This window comes from Podarcis erhardii (genome assembly GCF_964252035.2).
Source record: "Podarcis erhardii genome assembly, chromosome: 6".
Lineage (NCBI taxonomy): Eukaryota > Metazoa > Chordata > Lepidosauria > Squamata > Lacertidae > Podarcis > Podarcis erhardii.
Window position 1 is genome coordinate 76,362,237 of NC_138510.1, and position 20,145 is coordinate 76,382,381.

Genomic DNA, 20,145 nt, shown 5'->3' on the forward strand with positions numbered 1-20,145 from the left:
TCTAGCTCAAAACTTCTTGGCATTCCTCCCTGTCTCATATGAAAGGCAACATTTTCTGAGATTATGTACATAAAAGAGGCTGCTCTAAAGTTTCTTTTTCAAACAGGGTGTATGAAAATTCACAGGACCCATTGATTGCATCACTGTTTCAACACACTCACAAATAATATATCCTGAATCAGTTGTTCCCAAACCTCCTTCCTATCCATGGACTGCTTGAAAATTGCTGAGGTTCTTAGCAGACCATATAGAACTGGTGGATTCCCCCAGCCCCACACTCTACCTATGAGAAATTCGGGAAAATTCTCTATTCCCTGAATGCAATGTCTTCTCATTAAGGGATCAGGATGGTAGGGGGGGAAACACAAGATAATTTTTTTTGGCACAGTATGTTAAAACACCATGCTTTATATATTAAATGAGATTTCTTGGGGTTCTTGGTGCATTTACACATAACCTGATTTGCATAAGATATTCTATTAATTTGTTTACTTAACAATTCTGTTACTCTCTTCCTCAATCAGTGCAAACAAATAGAGTTTTTAATACCAATTAATAGCTTAACAGGCCAAGTTCTCCCTTTTCCCTACCAAAGTTAGTATGCGTTTAATCATCCCCTGAACATGAGGAAAAGGAAATGAAATGTTATGCCAAAGTGCTTTAACATCTGAAATGGCCCTCTGTTCAATTAAATACTCACCCACATCATGTCTAATTACTGTAGTGATTAAGTAGTAAGGACCATAGTCCCATGGGGCCTTCACTTCTGAAGAAAATAGCACGCCATGCGTTAACGAGTTTCGTTTTCCTTGTAAAATTATTGTGGAATTTTCTACTTCTTGAGGCTTTCTCCTAACCTTGCTTTTTCTAGGTTTCTTTCTTCTTCTTTTTTTAAAGAGATTCATTTGCAAAGCATCAAAGGAAGTATTTCCCCAACTCTGAAGATGTGCATCTCTATGACTGTATCATCCGCTACCTTTTAAATATTTGTATGAATTTCTGAAGAAAGAAAAATAAAATATACGATGCATTTGCATTCTTTTGGTGCTGGGAGGAGGTGTTTGCCTCACTCTGTCTAAAGAACAAACAGGAAGGGAAGGAGGTTTCGATGAAAGCCCAGAGACCTTTACTCAGCAAGGAGCTGCCCTAACAAACAGCCAGTAATTGATGCAACTTTGGTTTAAAACCTCAGTCCTAGGAGACACCCTAGTAGATCTCATTTGAAAACGCATTTTTCCCATAGCTCTCACAGTTTAACTATGAGATCAAGATTTATTTATTTTCTGGCTCTGTGATATATATATATATATATGCCTAAAGTTTACTTGTGATATATATATATATATATGCCTAAAGTTCAGAAGCATGGAGCTTGCTTTGAATTTAATTTGCAGATTATGTTCAAATTGCCTGTCTTGATGGATCAAACAGCAAGATCAACAGCTTCTGTATATTTTATGATATACTTAATATTGTGACATTGGTTATCAAGTTTGGTTTTCCCAGAAATTACCTTTCAGAAGGATGTTGTCCTTTGTTTGTCCAACATTTGTCTCAACTGAGAGTTGAGGCTCCAGTCCTTTCATTAAGTGCCACTGATTTGCATGAGGAAGTACCACGGAATTCAAGTATTACTTTATATTTTCTTTATTATAATTATTCTAATTTATTCAACTTACATCCCAACCCTTCTTCCTGAAGGAACTCAGGGCTAGCCAACACAGCAATACTAAAATCATTTTGAAAAGCATTCTAAAAGCAGGTACTAAAAAAACCAAGCTTTAAAGCATTCACTCAACCAGTGGTTTTTGGGTTGTCAGGAACACTAGTGTTCAGACACCACATGCCTGGGTAACGTCGGTAAGCAGGGAGATGGGCATATCACCATGGAGGTCATTCAATAAATGGGGAACAGCTACTAAACAAAGGACCAGTCAGAGAGCAGCTCCACTGGCAGCACTTTCAGCAAGGCCTCATTTGCCATTTATTGGGTTCAAGATGGTTGATACTGGGGAAAGTGCCCTTTGAGATATTTGGGTCCCAAGCGATTTTGAGCTTTATATGCAAGTCAACCTCAGCTACTGTCCACACTGGACTCGGTATACCCTGTTTACACAAACAAAGCTCTGAGAACCAAACTACAGAGGGCTAACTGTTTTAACTGGTTCCAAGGAAATATAGTTCTGTACTAAAATCTATTGCCCTGAAGGAAGAATGACCCATTCCAACCTGCCATTAGGCCAGCATGGAAGGTAAGTTCTAACACCTTCAACGAATCTCACACAAAGAGAACATTAAGGGAGTTGGGTACGTTTAGCCTGGAAAAGAGGAGACTGAGAGGAGATATGGTAGCCATTTTCAAATATCTAAAGGGCAGCCACATGGAAGATGGAGCAAGCTTGTTTTCTCCTGCTCCAGAGGGTAAGACCCAAACCAACCAGTTTGCAATTTTGATTTTGTTTTTTTTAAAGTCCTCACAAAAATTCATAAACATTTTAATGTGATTTTCTGTTTAAAAGGCGCATTTGTCTATATTTTTGCCCAACACACACATTTTTGCAAAGCAATTTTTGTGTGTTATTTCTACCAATACATGCCTTTACTTATTTACAGATAGGTAGCCGTGTTGGTCTGCCATTTATTTGGCTACTTCATCTCGTTATATGCAGTTTTGTCTACATTTCTTTGCAGGAGAACCCACACTGAAAAATTCAGGAAAGTGTGAATTTTGAAGGAAGCCTGTTGATTCAGCTCTCACATCATTTCAGAAAGTGCAAATTAGTTTAGGTTCACTAATCAATATGACCTCAATCAGATTTATTCCCTCATTCCTAATATATACAATGTCACCATTCCCATGTTGTGGAATCCACTTCCCACATAGAGACGGTCCTCACTATTGACTTCCAGGTGTGTCCTAAAAACTTTTTTATGCAGCAAGACTGTGCAGCTGTTAAAATGTTCTTGACTAGCCAGTCATTTTAAATAATATTTTGAGCTGCTTTTTATTGTATATTTTACATGAGAGGCCTTGATATTTTACATGAGGTGGCAGTATAGAAACATTTTTATAAATGAATGAATGAGGGAAGATGTGTGTCTGCAGATGTAGAGTTTGGACCCTGAGGCTACCAGTTGCTGATTCCTATCATATATTTAGTGAGTTGCCTTGGAGGATTTCAAAAGTATATTTTCTCACCTCTATCATAATCAAAGAACAGAATGGCCCACACATCTTGAAGGGAATTTCAGTCTAGCTCCATATCTGTTTCCCAATTTGTTTTCATGAAAAGCACTGTCAGAACAAAAAATTGTCCCCAAGTAAAGCTAAAAATGCAGAGCTGACAGTACACACGGTCCCCAGTATTTATTCAGAAACAAGCATGCCCAAAATAAACTTATATTTGCAAAATATGAGCATTTGCTACACACTAAGTTTGGGGGGGGGGGGTCGCTAGTTGAGATTGTACCCAAGGCTGCCATCTGGTGGTGTCACCCATACACATTTACATCAGCAAGGAAACACAATGCAATAGTAATTTTCAAGCAAGGGCTTTTGTTTAGAGGGATAAATCTACGTTAATTTAGTTACCAAAATCCTTCCACTCTGTAATTAGCTTTTTATTACTTTAAACAGCCGTGCGTTAACAGATGAGAGTCATAAGCTAAAGTACCTTGTAGCATTTTCCTAAATGATCTGAATTCATCTAGAACGGTACATCAGGTGTCCTAAGCATCCGAAATAGCATTCATTCTCCTCCCCAGCAAAATAATTTCACTATGGAAAAGAGGCTCACTTTCCTTTCATATATATAAAAAGATGTTATCCTTTATTTTCCAAGCCTGATTCATGAAACATTCATGATCTAGTATATATTTATCTTAACAAATTGTGATCACTCTTGGTTGAGAGCATCAAACCAGCAATAAGGGTATTTAAAGAGAATTTAATGGGATTTCTCCCCCCCCCAAAAAAAGTTTAGAAATATGAATAGGAGAAAAGACATCAGGAAGTGAATCCAGCAGACCAGAAACCTTATCACGTAGTTCAATTCCATTTATATTATCAGAACTCTCCCAAATATGAATATTGTATGATATTGCAAAATGTTTCGGCTACGTGAGTTCCTTTCACTAAATAGCTCCGTGTTATCTGAGAGTCATGCTGCACTGGCGGCCTCATCCTAAGAGCCAATGTGGTGTAAAATACATGCAGGATTGGTTGCAAGAACCGCTGGACCAAGAGGCAGGGAAGTCCCAGAGTGCACTGCCCATGCATTGAATGCTGAAGATTCCAACTTCTATTCTGACATCTCCACTTAAAAGTATTTGATAGCAGCCATAGGAAAAAAAAACCCTCTGACTGAGATGGTGGAGGGCTGTTGCATTTCTGGACTAGATGGATGCATACTGTGATCTGCTATAAGGGTTCTTTCTAGGTTCCTATGCAGTTTGCAGCCGTGTGGTTAGGAGCATGGGTGTGCTTCCTTATAGCAGGTCAGACCCTTGGCTCAGCATCATCTACTCCAGCCTTCCACAACTAGTTGTTTTGAATGACAGCTCTCATCAGCCCTAGCCAGCACAGCCAGTGGGGAAGGGTGATGGGAAATGTACTCCAAAGTATCTGGAGCATTGGCCTTTTAAAGATATTTGAACAGTTCTTTAATCTGTTTCGCCAGCCTCTTTTAAAATTAAAACAAACAATTGGCATAAAAAATAGGAGCGACTTTTTGGCAGTTTTTAGTGGGCAAAGCAAGGCGGGGAATGTGAGTGAAGGTACTCCTTGAGATAATTAAGAGCCATTTAGGATAACGCCAAACATCATTTAGGATAACCCCTTGAACTGAGGACAGAAACAAACAGGTAACCAAATACAGTTGTTTAAAAATTGGTATACAGTGGTACCTCGTGTTTAGTACTTAATTTGTTCCGGAGGTCCGTTCTTAACCTGAAACTGTTCTTAACCTGAAGCACCACTTTAGCTAATGGGGCCTCCTGCTGCTGCCGCATCGCCGGAGCACGATTTCTGTTCTCATCCTGAAGCAAAGTTCTTAACCCGAGGTTCTATTTCTGGGTTAGCGGAATCTGTAACCTGAAGCGTATGTAACCTGAAGCATATGTAACCCGAGGTACCACTGTAATATAATCCCTTCCTATTGAAACCAATTACCTGTCTTCACTGTGTTCTTTTTTGTGCCTGTTACAATACATTTTTATTTTGTTTGCTTTGTTTCCAGACATGTAGAAGCTGCGTGGTGGGTGGGTGGGTGATTTTCTATATTTAGCTTATTGTTGATTTTAATCTGTGAATGTTTTTAAACACCTGCTGCTAATTGAGAATTTTAATGTTTTCTTTTATATTTTTGTGAACCACTGGGAGGTTTTCTCACAATCAAGTGGTATATAAATGTTGTCAAATAAATGAAGTAAAATAAAATCATGGTGCCCATCAACAGTCGGGCACCAGAGATATTCTGTATCAGCTGTTTTTTCCGGACCATCTTCAAGGATGTTTTCTTGGAAGATAAGCATGACCTTGCTCTCTTATGTGGTCACTAATTGTTTGAGGGGGTTGATGCTAGTATGAGATTAAACGGGATCAAATTGACCTTGAGAGTTCTCAGCAAACCAACATATGCTTTTGAGAGAAACTGTAGAAATGCGCTGACATATTTTGATTAACGTGGGAAGAATATTTGCTGGTCTACACCAGTACTTTCTCAGCCTTGGGTCCCAAGGTGTTATTGGACTGCAACTCCCATCATCCCTGACCACTGGTCCTGCTAGCTAGGGCTCATGGGGGTTGTAGTCCAATAACATCTGAGCATCCAAGGTTTGGTCTACGCTACAAGAAGGCCTAGAACATGGGTAGGCAAACTAAGGCCTGGGGGCTGGATCTGGCCCAATCGCCTTCTAAATCCGGCTCGTGGACTGTCCGGGAATCAGCGTGTTTTTACGAGTCAATGTGTCCTTTTATTTAAAATGCATCTCTGGTTATTTGTGGGGCATAGGAATTTGTTCATTTATTTTTTACAAAATATAGTCTGGCCCCCACAAGGTCTGAGGGATAGTGGACTGGCCCCCTGCTGAAAAAGTTTGCTGACCTCTGGCCTAGAATGTATGAAAAAGTGTAAAGAGCCTCCACACCCACACGCCCACTTCTCTCCTTCTCTCGCACACACACACATATATCATTGTCGTCTTCACCACCATCAGTTTTGTTGCTTTCATTGGTTACAGCTGATTCTTTTTCAGGATGCTAACATTTGCTCTCTGGTCATATCTCATCGCACACCCTGTCAAGGAGGGCAGCCTGTGACCCTCCAAATGTTGTAGGACTACAACGACCATGGGGAAGTGTGGGTTATTAGGGGAGCAGTGGTAACTCTGGTGAGGGACAAGTCATGCTCCTTCTGAGGTAGTTTGTCCACCTTTACACCCTACACTCAGAGGTCAAACCCAGGGAAACCGCTTTGACTGGCCAGCAAACCAGGTGACACTAGCTGATGGGTCTCAAACCCTCAGTGAGGTAGGAACTCCCCCTGCATGCAAAGACAGGTTCCAGTGGTATGAGAGGAGAAAGCCAACAGTGGGCCCAACAGCCAAGAAGGTGGCTTCTGCACGTGCTGTAGAGGGAAGTATGGTGCAAATGGGGCTTGTCAACCTGGGAAGGTAAGAAAACTCGGATCCTAAACTCCTGCTGTCTTGTGGGATATCTTTGGGAGAAGAAAAGGCTAAGGAGTAAACCCTACACAAACCTGGTGTCCCTAAAATGGTTGGGTGGCATCTTGTATGCCTCCTTCCGTCAACTCCTGCAGCCAAGTTGGTGCCAAACATATTGTTCTGCTTTCCTTTGGACCACATCAGTGAGGCTGAGAGGGTGGAAGGTCATTTTCTGGACAGCCCAGGATGTCCATACACATTGCCCAGACTTGTGCCCCAGAGAGGTCACTTTGGTGCTGCTGGTGCAGTGATTTGACTTCATCCCCAGAGGCACACTCCATTGTATCTCAAGACAGACACCAATAACAATGACCATCCGCCCTGGTCATTGGTCATACTGGCAGGTGCTAAGGTGAGTTAGATTCCAACAAGAGCTGGAAAAAAACCACACGTTGCCCATCCCTTGATTTTACAATAGTTCCTCGAGATGAGCATGACAAAGGACATATTGACTACTGACATGAAGAGGACATTTGGACTACTGAGAAAAGTTGAAAGGAGATGGAGATTTCCCTTCCTTATTCTTGCTAGTTCTTATAGTTACACAAACACACACACAAAAACTGTATGTGGGTACAGTATATGTGTGTGTTTGTAATCTATATAAACATTGTCACCGGTTATTGCTTCAGGGTGACCAGCTGTAAATTCTAAACATTTCAAGGTTGATTCCCCCCAGCCCCAATGTGCGAAATTGTTGCACAAACTGTATGTAAAATTTGGGATGATTTCCACCCCGTCCCCTTTTCCCCTTTTCAAAAGAGTCGATTCTGTTTATTACCTTGAAAAGGGCACTAAATGCATTTATGACTGACTAGGAGAATTATTCTCCTTGCTGCAGTCTCTCAGATTAAGCTGTTGGCCTTTGCTACGATGTTAAGCAATGTCCTTCATGGTATTGCAATTCACTTAAAAATAGATTATTGCCAAACTGCTTGTACAGATTGAAATTTTCACGACATGCTTCCTGCTGGCTTAACATTTTGTTATATCCTGTAGCTTGAATATTTTGCAAGACATATTTGCAATGTGGCACCGCTTCTTTCAAAAGATTGGAAAGCTCACCAGTCCTGTGAGACTTGTGTCAGCATCTGATTTCATGCACAAGGTAATCTTTAAATATTAATACGGAGCAAGGTCATGCTCCCTTTAACCCCCAAAATGGAGTTAGTAAATCATGATATGGCAGTAAAAAAAGTAAAAAAAATGCAGGCCACATAACTCTTTGTTTAGGGCAGAATCTAAATTCAAATTAAATGATATTGGCTGCAGTTTGTACGTGTGTGTGAATGTTTGTGTGTGAGAGCTCAAGAGATATAATGCAGCACCCCAAGAAAGCATTTGGGGAATATATTTGCCCCATTAATTTAAAAAACCATTAGGAAATGTCCTACAAGAATGTGAAATAGATGTGAGGGTTGCTGTGTGAGCCAGGAAGAGAAACCAATGCATATAAGCAGGTTTCCACTGCTAGATCTGTTTGCAGCTGCCATGCATGATGAACGACTGAACTGCAGGTGGCAGCTTCTCCTGACTGATTCTGTCCACCTGGGCTGACCATTGGCTCAGCGGCGGAGCATATGCCCACGCTCCCAGGTTGGGCACACTCCCAAGGGGTGTGGGGTGTGGAGGGTGCCCTCCCAGGTGTGGGATAGCCGCTTGGGTGCACGGAATGGTGTGCGGCCCTGCAGCCAGGGGTGGAGCAAGCTGCCCACAGGGGCAGAGTAAGCCGCCAAAGGTGGACATTTGGCGCACCGCCCGCCTACAACTGCCAAATGCCACCCCCCTCAGCGAAGACACCCGGGGCGGTCTGCCCCCACCACACACCCCTTCTTCCACCCCTGCATTGGCTCCTTCTTGGTGGGAAGGAGTACAAAAGGGATTATTTTTCCAGTTGAGCCTTGCTCAAGGTCTTCCTGAGCTCTACATCCTTGGATATTGGTCAGTCCCCACTTGGGCCTTTCTCCTGGTCTATCCATTGTTTTTGGTTTACTCTTGCTTCCCAGTTCCTGGCTCACCTCAGATGGCTCAGCCCTGACGCCACCGCATCACCAATGCAAGTGCAGATGAGCATTAGGATTGTACATTCCCCATGATCACCCCAAACCTGTAGAATTGGGTTGGTATTTGTTTGGAAGCAAATAAGGATTCCTTGGGGACAGCCATTTGTTAATGCATACCTATTTACTTGTCGAAAATCTACAAGCATGATATTATCATCTCTCTTTCAGCCCACTAAATCCTTCTTGGGCCCCACAAAATCATAGAAAGAGGACTGGCTTAAAGGGATGCATTATGGGGAAAATCCCAATGTACATGTATAAAATGGAGGAGGTGGACAGATACCTGGCATGGGAGTAGTATATCACGGAAAAACCATCTCAGGATTGCAGCCAGTCATAAACTGCAGGAACTAACTCCTAGAAGCTGTGGGGGCTTTGGCCTCCACAATATTTTAGTCAAGTTGGCACCACTGGGCAATAGTGTGATGTGGCTGCAAAAAAGGCTAATGTTAATTTGATGCCTTAATAGAATCTTAGTTTCCAAGTCTATAGCAGGGCCACTGACTGAAGACTAGTCAGACCTCATCTCAAGTGTTTCCAGTTCCAAGTACCGCACATTGAGAAGGTTATAGAAAAATTGGAATGTGTTCAGAGGAGAGCAATGAAAAAGGTCAGGGGTATGTAAAAAAAGCAATCTTCTTTGAGGAACGGTTGAAGGAACTTGGCATACCTAACCTGGAGAAGAGATATCTGAGGAGGAGCATGGTCACACTTTTCCAATATCCGAAGGTCTGTCACACAGCAGGTGGCAAAGACATGTTCTATGCTGCTACATCCATTCAAAGTGCATTCTTTCCCTCAAAGAATTATGGCCCCCTGAAATTCACTCCTCACAGTTACAATTCCCAGCAAGCATTAACATGCTACAGTGCCCAGAATTCTTTGAGGGGCGAAATGTGCTTTGAATATGCATTAAAGGTATAGTGTGTACATAGACTTCTTGGCAGTAAGAGCAGTTGAACAACAGAGCCCAGTTACCAAGAGGAAAGATGGTGGGCTCCGTCTTGATAGAGGTCTTCAAAGAAAAGCTTTTCCTTCACCTCAGTCCATCCATTCCTTTCGCCTCCTTCCTTTCAGTTCTTTCTCTTCTTTCCCTCAGACTCTGACATTCACTCTGTCTGGTTCCCTCTCCTTTCCTTTCCTTTCCTTTCCTCCCTTTCAACTGTGATGGATTTTAAGGAGTGACGGATTCACTCCTTAACCAGATTCCACGTCCACACATGTACGACATATGTAGGGAACTGTTATTGGTCCAAGAACTTATGCTTGGGAGATGCTGAGGCCCACTTCTGGTACTCAGCCTGCAGACAGAGAAACACAGCCTTACAGCCTTGTACCCTGTAGAGAAAATAAAAATAAAACAAAACTCTGCAATTTTCACAATCTACAGTATACTAGTTGCATATTATTTAGAGTTTTGTCATATTGCACACTTACAGGCCATGTCAGGTCTACTGGGTGAAAAGTTGTATTTTTTATCAGGTCAGGAGGATTGATTTAGCACTGCTGTGGAAATGTGCTGTAACTTTTATTTGTATACTATGTAGAAGGAATGAGATTTGCAAAGAATTTGATTGCAAAAGAGATGGGGGAACTAACCAAGTATTTTAAAAGGGTAAACAACCTCTCTCTATGGACATCAGAGTAAATCCTTCCAAAGGCTGTAGAAATGAATGGGATCCACCAAACATCCAAAGGAGAACAGGTGAAATTAGAAAGAAACGTGGACAATGGCCACTAGAAAAGGATATCTGAAAACCCAGTTCAGCAAAAGGAATCTGCTTGAGAAGAGCAGAACTGATCGAAAATAATTAGCAGGATTTTAAGTATCCTCTTAAAATACATTGCAAATTTCTCCTCTCCCCAAGAGAGCAATACGAACTCTCTGCAAGTAAAACAATGAATCCTACAACTTACTAAGTAGCAGACAGAATTATTTAGCAAGTCCTGAGTCCTTTAGGCTAAAAGGGGGTGGGATAAGCGGGGTGGGCAAGAGCTGTCTAAAGTTTCAGTCAATATTTACCTATTGGGTTAATAAATTGTGATCCTGACCTTCAGCAAAAGTCAATATCTCCTGATTATTAAATGTATGCACCCTCTACACCTTTCTTATTTGCCCAGGTTCATCATATAATGAGTCAACAGTTTGCAGCGGCAACTTTGCCTTAATTGCAAATGTCTGGACAGAGGAATCATACATCTCTCAAAGACTCAACTGAAATGGCTTTAAACCAGGCACTCAGGTGCCAACTCTGAGCTGGTATGGGGGACTTAAAAGGAATGGGGGGAAAGTGGTGTGTGTATCATATAAATAGATGATAGATACACACACACACACACACACACACACACACACACACGTCACAGCCATTTTAAAATCACATTCTGCCTTTATGATGAGAAACCAGGGGATAGTATCTTCTAGGACTTACAGATTGAGAATGGCAGTAAGATTTGCTTAATTTGGGGTAGAAAGAAAAAGAAATGGCTTGTGTGTTTTTTTAAAATGATATTTATTAGAATTTCAAATAGTACATAAAAACGAAAAAAAATAAAAGAAAAAGAAAAGAAAAATTCAGCATTTACAATCCATATTTTCTATACCTTTTTTCCACAACTTCCCCTCACCTCCCCTTCTTGTATTCCCTGTCCAAAAATTTGTTCAACAAGTTCTTCTCCCTAAATTTTTAACCTTAGTTTGTTGTTATATTAAATTCAATTTATATATCAACTTTTAGCATATATACATCAGTCATTATACTTGAAAACTTTTTCTAAGATCGACCCAGTTTCCCTTCCACGAATTCCCCATTTCAATACTAGTAACAACACAAAAAGAAAAAAAGATAGAATAAATCAGAATATTTTTGTACACCCTTTGGATTTCCAAACCCCACCCTCCCTTCCCCAGTTTCGATCCCCAAACCATTGTCCATTAGTCCATCTATTATCAGCCCGGCAGCCTCACGTCTGAGGCCCTTAAATCTCTCTCAGTCCCTCTCTGCCGGTTTCTTTGAAAGTCTTTTATATTAAACACCAAGTCTCGGAGGGGCACTATCCCTATAATGTCCATGTTCCTTCCAGCCGGATCTCCATATTTAAAAGTTGAGCTCAAATCTTGATTCTCAATCCTTCTAAGTCCAAATAGCCGAAAGGTTCCAACTTCCACCTTGATCAGATTTATAGACCATAGATCTTCAGATCTCCACAGAAGGAGATCCTTCCATTCCTCATTTTCCAATTCAAACCCAGTTTTTATCATCCAGTTCTTATTTTCTTTTATGTCCATCTTGACAGGCCTCTGGCTCTCCTTTGCCTTCTGCAACATTGCAACCCCTCCTTCCTGCTCCTCCTGTTCAACATGCATCTCTTTCTCCACTTCCTCAATTTTCTCAAGTTTCTTTTCTTGTTCAGCTGCCTGGGTTTTGTACATCAAGTCCTTTTCCAGCTCAGTAGATTCCTTTACTGTTGGCTTCAAAGTTATAGCACTTGTAGACAAAACATGACCTTGTTCTTGCAACTTACACAACTTTCTCACGAGATAACTAACCTCATCCAGGTCAGCTAGTATTTTTCGACCTATTTCCATTTTTGTAATGTCCCTGAACCCCCACTAGAGGGATTCTGGTTACTCAGTATTCCTTTCGCTTCCAACCCAAAAGCCAAGTTAATTTGTTTCAATTCTTCTTTATTTTCAACAATTTGTAACTATATTGTATCTAATGTAACCAGCAAGAACATTGGAAACAAAGTTCTCTATTTTTCCGACTTTGACAGCTAGTTTGACAGCTGTCAAAATCTTCTATATCTCCTCCGCAGGCTCCTCTCGCAGATCGCTCCCGGTCCCGGGATGGGTGGCACTTTAACTCAAAAAATTAGCTCTTCTCCTCCAGCACAATTACTTATACTATCAATCCGTGCAATTAATAACTTTTATCAGATAAAGAAAAGGCTCTTCTCTCGACCTTAGTAGTCAAAATCCTTGCTTTAAATTGTATACAATAGGGGGGAGACGGACTTCCTTTTTGCACCTCCCCCGCTCGTACCGAATCCAAGAAAGTTTTTAGTCCAATTTCCAAATTACTCACGGGTTGTTGTTTTTAGATTTAGTCCAAATTTTCCAAAGAAGAAGTCAGCGCTCTCCGTCGAATGGCATGCGGCTTCGCTCGGCAGGGGAAGCAGAAGACTCACAGCACCGCGCCGCTCCCCGTCCCCCGCTCCGCAGCCTTTAAAAAGGCTCCTTCGCGGGTCGGGGGGCGCAAATGGTGCCCGCCGAGTCACCAGGTCCACGGGCTTCCGCGCCCGTGGTTTTTAAGGGTCCCCGCGTCACCGGCGCGGCAGGACCCGACCCCTGTCGAGCAGATTCCCTCCGGAGCTCGGAGGAAATCCGCCATTCGGCTATGGCGCCAACCCGGAAGTCCAGAAATGGCTTGTTTTGAATGAGGTAAATGTTTGATGGCATGTTGACATTGTATGTTTTTCTTCTATGGATGCCGGAGTAGTTTTTCAAGAAATATTTTTTTGTGTTATGTGTTTTGGGAAACAGGTTGTTTTACATTACGGGGAAAGTCTAGCATATGCTCTTTACCCATGAGTTATATGACATATTTATGGAAAGATTGGGCAGAAACCATTGCCTAGCCACAGCAGAATAAGCAAGTCCATTGACTAACACTGGCTTATTTTGCTGTTGCTAGGCAATGACTACTGGCCAATCTTAGCCTCCGAAACAACAAAAGTTTGTTATTGCTGGGCAAGATGCTTGGAGACTTGGTGTCAACCTTGTACAGTTCAGTTAAGTCAAGAGATCAGACATTAGGTGTGAAAGGTGGCAAGGAGAAGAAATCACAGAAGATGAGTAGAAATAATTTGAGAGGCATAGAGGGAAGCGGAAAATATCTCTGAGGCACACAGTGGCATGATTTCTGATGGTAAGTTTCTGAAGGCATAGGAGAGCCTTTAGGGGGAAAAGGGAGAAAGATACTAGACTTGTCAATTGACCTGAAAACCCCAAGGTGGGCCTGTTCCTGAGCCTTTAACAACTGCACAACGTACAGAAATTATCCAGGGTGTTTGTAGGACATGGCAACCAGCATGACCCCCTGCTAATACCACCCAGTGAACACAGCAGCCTAGTTAGGAAAATAGTTGGCAACCCTTGTTTCTAAATTTACTTCACCCAAGAAATTTGACACTCAATCATAGTTGTCAACTTACAGATTTGAAAATAAGGGACCAGTAGCCTCAAAAATAAGGGATCAGCAGCCAAAATAAGGGATTTTAGTCAACCAGCAGCCAAATGAAGCCTCAAGCGGTGGTTCCCACAGCGCAGCAACCCGGCAAAGGGGATGCAGCAAGGACAACCACCATCACCTCTCTGCTGGGAAGCGCTGAGCAAAGGCGAGTCCCCAGGCAACGCGGCTGATTTGATCAGCACAAGGCATGCAAGCTCCACCCCCCAGTTGTTCTTAGACTCCTTATTGGGTGAGCAACGTAGCCAAGCAACACAGTTAGAGCCTCCCTCCTCCCTGGATGGCAGGGAGGGAGGGAGAGGAGCTGCTTCCTTTGAAACCCGGGAAATTTAAGGGACATCATCAATCCGGGACAACAGCGGGAAACGGCACTGGGATAAGGGAGTTTCCCGCCAAATAAGGGACGGTTGACAGCTATGCACTCAATAGATATAGGATTAGCGGGATGTGACTTCTTCCTCTTCTAAATGGTGTGTGATTTCTTATTGATGAGCTATTTCTCCCTTTGTAACTTTCAGTCTCAAGTCTGCCTGATGAGAGGGTTGCAGGCTTCTCAAGAAGTAATCAGATTCAGTTAACAAACAACCTTCTGGTTTAACACATCACATTAAGGGCTTTCCATGTTTACTTGAGCTCCAAAATGCCTGGAAATTACAGCTGTTAAATTACTGGGATCCCACTGGAATCAGCTGTGCTATTGGGAACTCTGCAGTGCAGCTGAACTCTGTGAAAAGCAGGGCTTGAAGTCAGCACCAGCCACCTGATAGGCTGATCCCAGTGGAGAACTCTATCGCACAGCTTTCTCAGCTGAAAGCAGAACTTGAGCTCAGCACCAATCCACTTGGATTGCCCTTTGCAGTGTGGTTTGAATTCAGAGGAAAGAGTGGGTCACCTGACATCATGCTGACATCAGGTGACGACAGTTGGGCAGCCTTGCCCACCTATCAGAATGGCCCACCAGGGGATAGGGCAACCCAGAATCCCATCTGTGGACTGTAAGATGTCTCCCACTCCTGTATTAATGTGTACGGGTTTTTGGTTGTGGCTTTGTTAAATTGAACTACATTTATTTTATTTTTTGCATACTTATCTTTATTAAAGTTTTTTTTTTAATACAACAAGAAAAAGAAGGGAGAGAACAAGACAAAGAAGGGAAGAAGGAGGAAGAGAAGAGAAGAGAAGAGAAGAGAAGAGAAGAGAAGAGAAGAGAAGAGAAGGGAAGGGAAGGGGAGAGAAGAGAAGATGGGATTTTGATTCTCTGTCAGTTGCATAAAAAGAATTATTCAAAACATTTGCAAATTGAGCTACACTTAGAAGTACTATTCAGGTACAGCTGGAGACAAGATGGCCCAGAAATTATGACAGGGGTAGCTAGTAAGATGTCCTACAGATATTGTTGGACTGGAGTTCCCATCATCCCTGGCCTTTGGCCATGCTAGCTAGGACTGATGGGAGTTGTATTTCAACAATGTCTGGAGGGCAGCACGTCAGGTACCTCAGGTTTATGAAATGCTAAGTTCAGGTTAAAAAGCAAAAAAAGCAGAGACATCACCTTACCAATAAAGGTCTGTGTAGTTAAAGCCATGGTTTTCCCAGTAGTGATGTATGGAAGTGAGAGCTGGACCATAAAGAAGGCTGATCGCCGAAGAATTGATGCTTTTGAATTATGGTGCTGGAGGAGACTCTTGAGAGTCCCATGGACTGCAAGAAAATCAAACCTATCCATTCTGAAGGAAATCAGCCCTGAGTGCTCACTGGAAGGACAGATCCTGAAGCTGAGGCTCCAATACTTTGGCCACCTCATGAGAAGAGAAGACTCCCTGGAAAAGACCCTGATGTTGGGAAAGATGGAGGGCACAAGGAGAAGGGGACGACAGAGGACGAGATGGTTGGACAGTGTTCTCAAAGCTACCAGCATGAGTTTGACCAAGCTGTGGGAGGCAGTGAAAGACTGGAGTGCCTGGCGTGCTCTGGTCCACGGGGTCACGAAGAGTCGGACACGACTAAACGACTAAACAAGAAGAACAAGTTCAGGTTTAGAAATTTGGGGAGTGCTGCCTTCCTTTCCTGCCTCCTCTGCTTCTCATCAGAGTGTTCAAACGAGGTTTGAAAAAACAGAGACTTAGATGTGAGGGGAATACATAAATGGAGTTCAGCAAGGAAACAATTCTCTCATTAGCTATCCATATTTCAGACTGTTGCTAAGGAATTGTGCCATCAAAGGAGGGAAAAAACCAATGCTGACGAGTAGTAGTTAGATAAAAATGGGAGGCCATGTAGTTTTGTGGGTTTTAAATAAATAACTCACGGACATGTCAGTCACTTCAGCATCTGTCTAAGTAGGGCTGCACACTAGACTTGTCACATTTATTTTTAGGTCACTCTCAGAATGGAAGACTTGTGGATAAATAGGCTTGTCAATGTATTATTTAAACATTAATGGCAGAAGCTTGAAATTACTGGCTTTTCAGACCCAATACTGCCTATTCAACATAGTTTCATTTGCTAGCCCTAGGATGGAGAACCTGTGGCCTTCAGAGGTTGTTGCAATACAAGTCCCATTGTCCCTGACCATCTGTCATGGGGACTGGAGTCTAAAAATTTCCAGAGCGCCACAGATTCCCCATCCCTGAAACAGACAAATAAGATATAGGTTGGTAATTTCTACTTGGAATGCCTCTGCCCAAATGCTTAAAGTAACATATTGATACTTGTGTTATAGTTGATTAACATACAGGACAAATGGCTTAGTTATCCAATGGGTGGGCTGTTTCTAAGCCAGGGGTTTGGTATGAGGGAATTAAAAAATAATAATGCTATGCCACATAATTGCAGTGAAAAATGAAGAAGCAAATGTCTATACAGTACAGCAGTGCAGTTCACTGTACAGGAAGACCATGAAGTTATTAGTTATTTCCAGTGTTTCCAGTATTAATAATAATAATAATAATAATAATAATAATAATAATAATAATTTAATTATTTATATGCCACCAATCTGACAGGGCTGCCCCAGCCCCTCTGAGCAGCTTCCAACACATCTAAAAACATAATAAAATATTCAAACATTAAAGGGCTGTCTTCAGATGTCTTCTAAAGGCTATAGTGTTATTCATCTCCTTGACATCTGATGGGAGGGCATTCCACAGGGCAGGCACCATACTGAAAAGGCCCTCTGCCTGGTTCCCTGTAGCTTCACATCTCATAGTGAGGAAATGACCAGAAGGCCCTCAGAGCTGGACCTCAGTGTCTGGGGTTTGACATCAGAGGTTGAGGCGCTTCTTCAGGTATACAGGGTCAAGGCATCACCTCAAAACGTTTTGATGGTAGGTTCTGCTCATTTAAACATTTACTGGATAATATCACTTTGGTTATATTGGATACATATGAAGTGGAAGTTTCAAAGAATGAGGGAGGGAGGACAGCGTTCCTAGGTACTTTGTTCTCTAGAAGTTTAAAGTTGTAATGAAGTGCACGTATATGAAAACTGAGTGAACATCTTGTCAATTCACTAGCCAAGAACTAAAACCACAGAAGCAAAGGAAAACGCAGTTACAGAGGAAATGGGTTGTACAGTGTGTTTTTAACTCCAGTGGAGAAACACATGGAGGGTGAAGGAGAAAATGAGTTAAGAAGATTTCCTGTAGAGATACATATCTAAAGGCAAACCTCATGTTGCCCCCTAAATGCAGCTGTTACGGTTCTAAAATGTCATGATGATAGTCTCTTAATTAAAAAATATATTTTTTGGAGAAGGTTGAAGTACCATTTGCCTGTGTGCGTGCTTTAAAAAGAAAAAAGAAAAGAAAATATTCTCCGTTTGCTGTATAAGTAGACCATAAGGCAGCTAGGAAATCGATATGCAGCATGCCATTTAGAGAGTTTGGAAGAAGAGTTTGGATTTGATATCCCGCTTTATCACTACCCGAAGGAGTCTCAAAGAGGCTAACATTCTTCTTTCCCTTCCTCCCCCACAACAAACACTCTGTGAGGTGAGTGAGGCTGAGAGACTTCAGAGAAGTGTGACTAGCCCAAGGTCGCCCAGCAGCTGCATGTGGAGGAGCGGAGACACGAACCCAGTTCCCCAGGTGTCAGAGCTGCCTCTAGGTCCCAGCTCACAGAGGACCAACGCCAGGCTGATGTTATGTACAAAAGTCTTTATTGAAGTTTAATTTCCATTTCAAAGCCAGAGCGTGCAGCCCTACGTCTAGACTCTAGATCGGCGAAGTCCCGTCTGAGTCTCCGCCCCTTCCACACCAGTTTAAGATCCTAGCCCTGCTCCACCTCCTGCGCTGCTCTCTTCTCCTCTGGGTCCTCCTGCCCTCTGGGGCATTGCCCTTTCTGGACTCTTCCGACGCTGAGTCGCTTAGCTCCTCCCCCTGCCTCCGGCGTGCTTTAGGACCCGGTTCCCAATCCTCACTCTCTGCTGTCCTGCGCTCCTGTACATTTGAACTTGCTTCTCGCGCCAACCCAGTGACCTTTCTCCTAACCGTTACACTACTTCTATCACTGCTTCCCTCTTCCGTGACACTGGCCGGATTCTGACCTCCCTTCCGTTATCCGACTCTCCGAGGGAGGCGTGGTAGACTCTGCCTCATCTCCTCTCCCTGGTGGGGAAAGCACTGGCCCCGATGCCTGGGACTCTTCCCCCCCACTCGGCTCTGGTGGGGAAGCTGGTCCTGATTTCCAACTACTGCTCTGGGAGTCCCTGCTGCCCCCTTGCTCCTGGGGCGTTCCCCTTGGGACCCCCCTGCCCCTGGCCACTGGCGCTCCCTTCTGTGAATCTTCCGATTCGCTGGAGAGGCTCATGGAATCCCTCGGACCACTGTCCCCTCCTACGCTCCCTTCGGATTCCTCCCCCTCACTCTCCATCTCCCATCTTCCCTGTGCCTCAGCTCCTGAGCCCCTGACACCAGGTTATGAGTCGACCGCTCTTAACCACTACACCACACTGGCTTAACACAAGGAAAATAAGGAAGTATACCAAAGAATATAGAATTAGCTGGGGAGGTGGTTTGGAGAGTGTCTAGCCCAACTGCATGTGGGACGTTGGAACTTCAGCATCTGTGGCCTACGGTTGTCTAGTCTCTGCTAAAACACCTCCAGTGAAGGAGATTCCACCATCTCAGTCACAACCACATACACCCATACATTTAAAGCACATTTAAATCCCCACACCCAAGAATCCTTAGAACAGGGTGCTGGGAATCATAGCTTTGTGAGGGATAAACTACTGTTCCCAAGATTCTTTGCGGGGAAGCCATGACTGTTAAAGTTTAAAAAATGTGCTTTAATGTATGGTGTGGATGTGGTTCCAAAGCAGTCAACGCCCCTGTCACACATTCTTAGTATTAGGTAGTTTCTCCTGATGTTTATCCAAGATCTTCTTCCACCCCATCTGTAGTATCTACCTATCAGCTGTAATCCTCCTTCCTGGAGCAAAAGAGAACCATTCTGCTTTGTCTTCTGCATAGTAGCCCTTCAGATGTTTGAAAACAGCTGGCATGCTTTCCCTTAATCTTGTATTCTCCAGGCTAAAAATTCCCAGCTCTTGTAGGACTGCCTTTCTAGATCACACACCATGCTGGTCTCCTGCCTCTGGGTACCCTCTATAGGGAAGGGCAGACCCCTCAACTGTCCTGATTTCAGCATGATGTCCTGGAATTACAGAAGCCATCCTGGCTTCTGATTAGATCCCAGAATGCCCTGTTCTGGTGTGAGCCAGCTGGTTTGTGCCAGAGCAAAAGATGCTTGCTTCTTGGTCTCATAAGGTAAAGGTAAAGGGACCCATGACCATTAGATCCAGTAGTGACCAACTCTGGGGTTGCGGCTCTCATCTCATTTTATTGGCAGAGGGAGCCAGCGTACAGCTTCCGGGTCATGTGGCCAGCATGACTAAGCCGCTTCCGGTGAACCAGAGCAGTGCACGGAAACGCCGTTTACCTTCCCGCCGGAGTGGTGCCTATTTATCTACTTGCACTTTGACGTGCTTTTGAACTGCTAGGTTGGCAGGAGCAGGGACCGAGCAACGGGAGCTCACCCTGTCGCAGGGATTCGAACCACCGACCTTCTGATCGGCAAGTCCTAGGGTTAAACCACAGAGCCAC

The 20,145-nt window shown here is 43.2% G+C and overlaps 2 long non-coding RNA genes across 2 annotated transcripts in view; one reads left to right on the forward strand and one right to left on the reverse strand.

Moving 5' to 3' along the window:
• The window catches only part of LOC309343982, a 507,096-nt gene that overhangs the window by 302,015 nt on the left and 184,936 nt on the right, over positions 1–20,145 (reverse strand). The window lies entirely within an intron of this gene.
• Positions 10,920–20,145, forward strand: part of LOC309344021 — a 28,522-nt gene continuing 19,296 nt past the window's right edge. Inside the window, exon 1 of the long non-coding RNA XR_014157542.1 lies at positions 10,920–11,046. This is a non-coding gene — a long non-coding RNA (uncharacterized lncRNA). The remainder of the gene's footprint in view (positions 11,047–20,145) is intronic.